This window comes from Propithecus coquereli, unplaced genomic scaffold (genome assembly GCF_000956105.1).
Source record: "Propithecus coquereli isolate 6110/MARCELLA unplaced genomic scaffold, Pcoq_1.0 Scaffold6, whole genome shotgun sequence".
Classification (NCBI taxonomy): domain Eukaryota; kingdom Metazoa; phylum Chordata; class Mammalia; order Primates; family Indriidae; genus Propithecus; species Propithecus coquereli.
Genome location: NW_012151951.1, coordinates 4,779,982 through 4,787,339, shown reverse-complemented (window position 1 = coordinate 4,787,339; position 7,358 = coordinate 4,779,982). Strand labels below are relative to the sequence as shown.

Sequence of the window (7,358 nt, the reverse complement as noted above, 5' to 3'; positions counted from 1 at the left end):
ATCTAAGCCAAGCTTCCCAAACAGCTTTACCTGTCATGAAGCTGGCATTTCGATATCCATTTACATGACTCTTGGGCTTATCTCTCCATGATTTCTGTATTTGTCAAGAAAATAGGTGAGTTATTTATTTACCCCCTAAACCCCCAACAGTAAATAGTGGAGTGTTTTATGGGGAGTTGTTGAGTCCCATCCAAATTTTGCTTAGTTGGATAGTAGAGCTGTCAATGGGGACTTCCCACTGTCCATCTTCATTAAATAAAGCAATCCATTCAGCTTTCTGCAAGAGGCACTGATTTTTTTTCTTTTTTTTGCCACGTTTTGTATCACACGATCTTTTACAACATAAAACTGGACAAGGTTAGATTCGATTTTATCAAGTGTGGGGATTTGTCCTGGTATAGGTGGCAGTCGACTGCCATAGGATACCTATAAAAGGAGTCCTTTACAGCATGCTAATATGGAACAAAAATATAGGCAAATACTATCCAAGATTTATAATATTTATTGTTTGCTCATTATACAACAGATTTGCCAAAATATACAATCATCTAGAAATTATAAAGATTATATAAGCTAAAGACATTGGTCTTCATGATTTATAGAAATTCTTAGAAATTGTATTATGAACTAATAAATATTGTTTACGGCATGCATTAATGGTGTTTTATGATAGAGGTATTTTCAAAATTCTGTTTGCTTGTTTTTTTAAAGATATAATGTTGTGAATTTACACTTCTTTCCTCTTTAATGCAATCACACCATATGTCACTTTTTCAACTTTATAAGCTCTGAGAATTTTGGATGTGTTTCCAACAGAGAAATGGTATTTGGCAGTAACCACTGTTGCTGCTGAACAGTGATTATCTATAGAAGAGATGTTCACTTTTCATATGTAGTAAAACAGAGATTGAAACTGTATGTAAAAGAATGTTACAAGACATAATCTATAATTTTAGGAATGAAGCAAAATTTCAAAAGAAAAATACCTAATAGTTGACCCAATCACCATATATTTATATTGCAACTGATACATGCCAGTCTTGTCACCAGGTGGAAATATAGTCAGGAACATGACAAAAGAAGATGCTTCTATTATTCATTCTAGTTGTGGCATACAGAAAATAAATAAATACCTAATTTAAAATTAATTTCTTTTAAAACCATCATCCAGTAATATATACATATAGACACTCAGGTGTAGAAATTAACTTGGCAGCTACTGAGTTCTTCAGGATAATTAATTCAGCAGAATGTTTACTTAGGCTTCAAAATCTCAGCTATTTGTCTTTATGTCCAAAACTCAGTGTAGCAGCTCTGAGACAGAGCAGTGTCTTTTAACATCTAGTTGTACTCTCTGCCTTTCCTTTTGAAGGACCTCACTTTCTGCTATGCCATTTATCTGTCTGGTTACTGATTTAGTTATTTACCTAGGACTATTCTCCTGCCATCTTACTCATTGGACTTCCTAGTCTTTGAGATCAGTTTTGCCCCTTGACTCTGCCATGGCTGTGTCTATATCTATTAATATTTGCCACTGATTCAGTGCTGGTTTCTTGTGCCCCTGACTTCTGCCTTGCTATGTACACCTTGGAGATTTTAAATGACCATTACCATAGAAAAATTTTTGATATAACCACTATATTACCTTTATTTCTGTCCAATTCCCCCATTCCTTACCCCTTTAATAAGAAAATAAAAAATCACCTGTTTAGATCTAAAAGGCTATTTAATTGCTTAATGCTACCTTATTGATATTGTAGCTTTGTGTAAATTTTAGGGAAATATTCTTTTGTATTTGAGCTGCAAGGTCCTTCTGCTAACAAAAAGCCCTCTTGTCAAATTGAAGTTAGAGTTTAAAACAGTGAATATGTTGAGTTTTGTTTTTTTGGTTTATTTTTGAAGAATGACTTCAATGGGATTGGACTACAACTAACTAAGCACCCATAGATTGTACAATGTTTATTTAGAAAATTGAGTTTGGGAACTATTTAATTAATATTGTTGAATTTGAGTGATTTGCTGATTTAGCTCTACCTCCACCCCCATTTGGATCATTTACAGTTTTTTTGTTGTTGTTGTTAATTTTTCAATTAAATTCCACAGTTATTCTTTCCAAAAAGAAATGTTGTCAATGCAAGAATGAGTTGGACTAAGGGAACAACATTACGTCTTTTCCAAGAAGAAGGTTGTCACAGAACTTGACATCCTGAAAAACTGAGCCTTTTGTAAGTGCTGCTTATGAGATTTTGTTCTTTGGGCCAAAAAGTCAGATGCTAGTAAATGAGCCAGATTGTCCTCAGTGCCCAAGTCACTCTGGAAGCTCAGTGCAGCCAGCTGGGTTCAGCCAGCCTTGATGAATGCTGGAGGAGTCTCCTGTGGTGAGATAGAGCAGGGAATTGAAAACAAAGTGGAAGGTTGGCTTCAGGTTTATGAGTCAAATCTACCCCCTTCATACACTGATGTCACCAAAGACAAAAGGTATGAATGAATAGTCTAGTTGCTCTTGACTAGTTATATTAACAGGACCACAAAAACCAAAAAAAAAAAAAAAGCAGATGCTTAAATTAGACAACCAAATGTATTTTAAACAGATTTTAAAATCTGAAAGGAGGTATAAAGAAAAAGATAATAAAAATCTAAAACAAACGGTAGGATGAAAGCTTTCCAATTTCCATATTAAAATTCTTTTTTTTTTTTTTTGAGACAGAGTCTCACTCTTTTGCCCAGGCTAGAGTGCTGTGGCGTCAGCCTAGCTCACAGCAACCTCAAACTCCCGGGCTCAAGTGATCCTCCTGCCTCAGCCTTCTGAGTAGCTGGGACTACAGGTGTGAGCCGCCACACCTGGCTAATGTTTTCTATTTTTGGTAGAGCAGGGTCTCCCTCTTGCTCAGGCTGGAGTATTAAAATTCTTAAAGGGAAAAGTTAGCACATCTAAATTGAATAAAGAAACCTATAGCATGGCGTTCTATTCAGCTACAAAAAACAATGGTGATCTAGCACCTCTTGTATTATCCTGGATAGAGCTGTAACCCATTCTACTAAGTGAAGTATCACAAGAATGGGAAAATGAACACACATACACTCTCCATCAAATTGGTATTAACTGATCAACACATAGTGCATATATAGTAGTAACATTCATCAGGTGTTGGGTAGGTGGGGGGGGTATATTCGCACCTAATGGGTACAGTGTGCACTGTTTGGGGAATGGACACGCTTGGAGCTCTGACTTGGGTGGGGAAAAGACAATCTATATAAGCTAAACATTTGTACCCTCATAATATGCTGAAATAAAAAATAAGAATAATAAAAAAAATCTAAAATATCTTTATGAAGATCAGTAAAAACTAGGATTATTCTCACCTTTCCATTGAATTTCTTTTCTATAAGAATGTAGAGAAGAGATACGTTCAATATTCCCTATTTTGGCAAAGAATTTTGGGGAGAATATAGATTAAATAAGAAAACAAATGTTTGTGAACATGTATGTCCATTAAAGTATGTAAAATGAGTAATTTGGCACCCCCAAAGTGTTTTAAACACCACTCATTTAGTGACTATTTACCCTCTGACAAGATGAAATTCACGCAGAACTGTTTTCCTGTTGGCAAAAAAATGTAATCTTGCTCTTGGCAGCCAATCTGGAAATGGGGTGAGTGGCGAGTGGCAGAATCAAATGGGATCCTTAGAGGTTTCAAAATGAAACTAATACAACACAATTCTGAGCTAAGCACATGGACATGCGTGAAGTTTTTGCCTTGCAAAGCCGGGGATTCTTTGTGAAGAGGCTAGCAACAAGTCTTGAGTCTTTTTCTCAAGTTGTTCACAAAGTGGAGACTGTAGCTGCTTGTTTGACAAGCCTTTCGATTTCACAGGTTGCCTGAAGGTTTGCAGCCAGTTCTTCTTCTTTCCTGGACTCTGCTCTGATGGTAACATAGTAACTGGATTGTTAATTTTAAACATAGTGCTTTCTGGTGAGGAAGAGAGGGCACCACGTTATCTTAAGTCTGTTTCCAGCTTGACACTCTGCCTTACTTCCACACCACAGGCCACCTCAGGGAGATTCTGCAAAACTGAATTCCATACATTAGAACTATGTTGATGTAGTATAAATATTTAATAGAAAATAAAGTGACCAAATGTCTAGCAGACCGTGCTTTTAAATGCTCTTTCCCAGTTTTAATCAGCAGCCTTTGTTAGGTATGGAGTGATATAGAAGACTTTGTAAAACAGAAGATATCTTCAGAGACTAAAACTCTGTAATAAAATGGAAAGACATTTTCTACTTTCAAAGAGTTTATCTTCTAACAAGGCCATGAAACAAAGGCATTAAAAGGAAAGAAAGTTTTCTCTTTGTGGCTAGCGTTTATTAAGTCCTCTCCCAGCCAACATCTTAATTACCCTTCTTCAAAAGAAGAAAAAAAAAGAGAATGATTAAATGTACAAATAATATGAATCAGATTAATGAACTATTTCAGAGTAACTGTGGCCAAAAGCAGCTATTTTTCTCTTATCTTGGAAATAATATTATAGGGAAATGACATTGATAAACACTGGGAAAAAGTCAAATTGATATTGTATAACAGTTGTCTTACTATAAAATAATGAAGTCATTAACTTTTTTCTTTATACCTCTTACCTTATAAAAATAATAATCTTTTTTTCAGTGAAATTTTAAAGCATCCTTTTAAACTATGGTGATTATAAACAATGAATATGGAATATTGTTTTAAAAGATTTGCAATACTTCTGGTTTTTAATGATTAGTAAATTTATGTTTTAAGAAGAGTTTAATATTTGAAATTTTAAAAATTATTTTTGCCCAGTATTTCTAAAGTCACAGAGTTGATAATACAGGAGTTACTATTTTAAAAACTCTTGTTACATATCAAGTGTTTACTTAATTTTTTAAAAAAGTAAAATTCTCTACAATATTCAAATTCAAATTTATCCTCATTTTCCCCATGGGAATACCAAAGCCCAAATAGTTAAATAATTGGCCCAAAGCAGAAAGCTATTACTCGACAAAACAATATTTTGTCTTAAGAGCTCAAATTCTTAGCACTGTACCATACTCCTTTCAGAGTTATTTGATATGATACACATGGGAATTCAATTTGAACTTAATCTAAGTTCTACAAAACTGGCATCAAAATAATTGTGTCATTGGGCTGCCTCTTTTATTTACCTAGGCTCTCTTCTGTTTTTATTCTATAGTCTCTTCTCAGGCTATATAATTTAATTCCCAAGCCTCAGTCATTATTTATATTCTAATTATTCCTAAATGAATGGTCCAGGATAGACATTGCTTCTGAATTCAAGACATTAGATGTCTTTAAGAGACTTCAAACAAATGCTATCCATCTGGCCCAATTTCAAGCTATTTTCCTATACCTGATTATATTCTTTCTTTCTTTTTTTTTTTTTTTTAGACAGAGTCTTGCCCTGTTGCCGGGGCTAGACTGCCGTGGTATCAGCCTAGCTCACAGCAACCTCAAACTCCTGGGCTTGAGCCATCCTCCTGTCTCAGCCTCCCGAGTAGCTGGGACTACAGGCATGTGCCACCATGCCTGGCTAATTTTTTTCTATTTTTAGTTGCCCATCTAATTCTTTCTATTTTTAGTGGAGACAGGGTGGGGGGGAGTCTCGCTCTTGCTGAGGCTGGTCTCGAACTCCTGATCTCAAGCAATCCTCCCACCTCGACCTCCCAGAGTGCTAGGGGTACAGGTGTGAGCCACCACACCCAGCCCCTGATTATTTTCTAGTTGTTTACTCAGCAAATTACACCACCATCCAGCTAAATTTTGTATGTCAAAATTGAAAAGACCCCCTTGCCGTATCCTCTTTCTCATCTACTATTTCCAGGGCATCACCATACTCAATTAATGTTACCTTTTAAATATTTCTTATATTGATCCACTATCCTAAATTTCCTTTGCCACAAGCTTAGTAGAAGTTACCACCATCTCTCATTTTGACTACTATAAAACCTAATTTACTGCCTATTATTTACTCTGATCCACTTCCAATCCACTCAACACACTGAAGCTAGAGCAGCATTCTCAAAATATGCATCAGATCACGTCTCATGTAAGCTAAAACCTTTCGGTGGCTGCCCACTGCTTTTAAGTTAAGGATTAAACTCACTAATGTGGCCTACAAATCCCTATATGGCCTGCCTCTCAAGATGACATACCACTCCCCTATCCAGGTAATGTATCTAGCTCGAGGTCTGGGAGAGATTTGTGGGTGGTGTACAATGCTCTTCATCAGGTATGATGACATCCTAGTTAAACAATCAATAGGCAAAAGACAAGCGATCTACCCTCCAAGGAGCAGTATAGGATATCTACAAACTGTACTAAAAGTCTCAGTTGAGAAAGGGAAGGGTGGCAGAGTCCGTAGCAATAAGGAAATCCTATGGGACTGATTTTGTAAAAACTCTCTAGGCTGCTAGTGGAGGAAGTTTCTTGAGTACACCCAGGGAACAAATCTTTTGTCCATTTTTTTTTTCCTTTTGTGGCCCATGGCTATGTTTGAAATGTGGACTAGGGAAAATGTCCTCCTTGGGGAATGCATAGTCTGTAGCCACATTCTTCAAGTTGAAGTTTGGGGATATTTTTAGGCCAGGCTGTGGTTTATTTGGCATTACATTTCTTGCACAAATTAAACTAATCACCTCAGTTCGTACCACATATTTGTTAAGTATACTCAAATTCATTGCTAGATGTAATTATCTAGTGTGATTCATTTATTTAGGTCTCCTTGCCTTTCTCTCTATTCCTCTGAAATTATTGACAGCTGTCTTGAGGTCATGGGATTTGAACCCTATCAATCCGCCCTTTCTACTCTTTAATCCCTCCATGTTCAGGGCTAAGTCCTTGTTCAACCAAAAGCTTTATGGGGCCTTTTCCAGTTTTGGACAAAAAGCACTTGGCTTTTCCAACCCTGCAAGGGCTAGGTTTTTTGAATTCTCCAAATTTGAATTCACTTTTGGTCTCAATCCAGCTAATGCTGCCCTCCCTGAGTTCATCTCTTTCTTGCAACACATTGCTCTAAGCATCACTTTATAAACAGCACACATCACTAATATTCTGTTGTTAGCCCTCTCTGGCCATTCAGAGTTTTAGAAAAAACAATTTTACAAAATTTTTGGCTATTGCACAATATGCATTAGCATCTTTCCAGCCTCTGATAACAGGTTCTTCACTGACTGCCACCTAATAACTAGTGCAATTGAGGCAGGTTAATTTTTTATTTATTTTTATGAGGTATAATTTAAATGTAGAGAAGTGAACAGATATTCTATAGTTTGGTATATTTTGCCAAATATATAAACTCATGTAACAAACACCTTA

At 36.1% G+C, this 7,358-nt stretch overlaps 1 pseudogene; it reads left to right on the top strand.

Annotated features, from left to right (window-relative positions):
- The first annotated feature begins 2,353 nt into the window (after nt 1-2,353).
- The window catches only part of LOC105822173, a 15,893-nt pseudogene continuing 10,888 nt past the window's right edge, over nt 2,354-7,358 (top strand).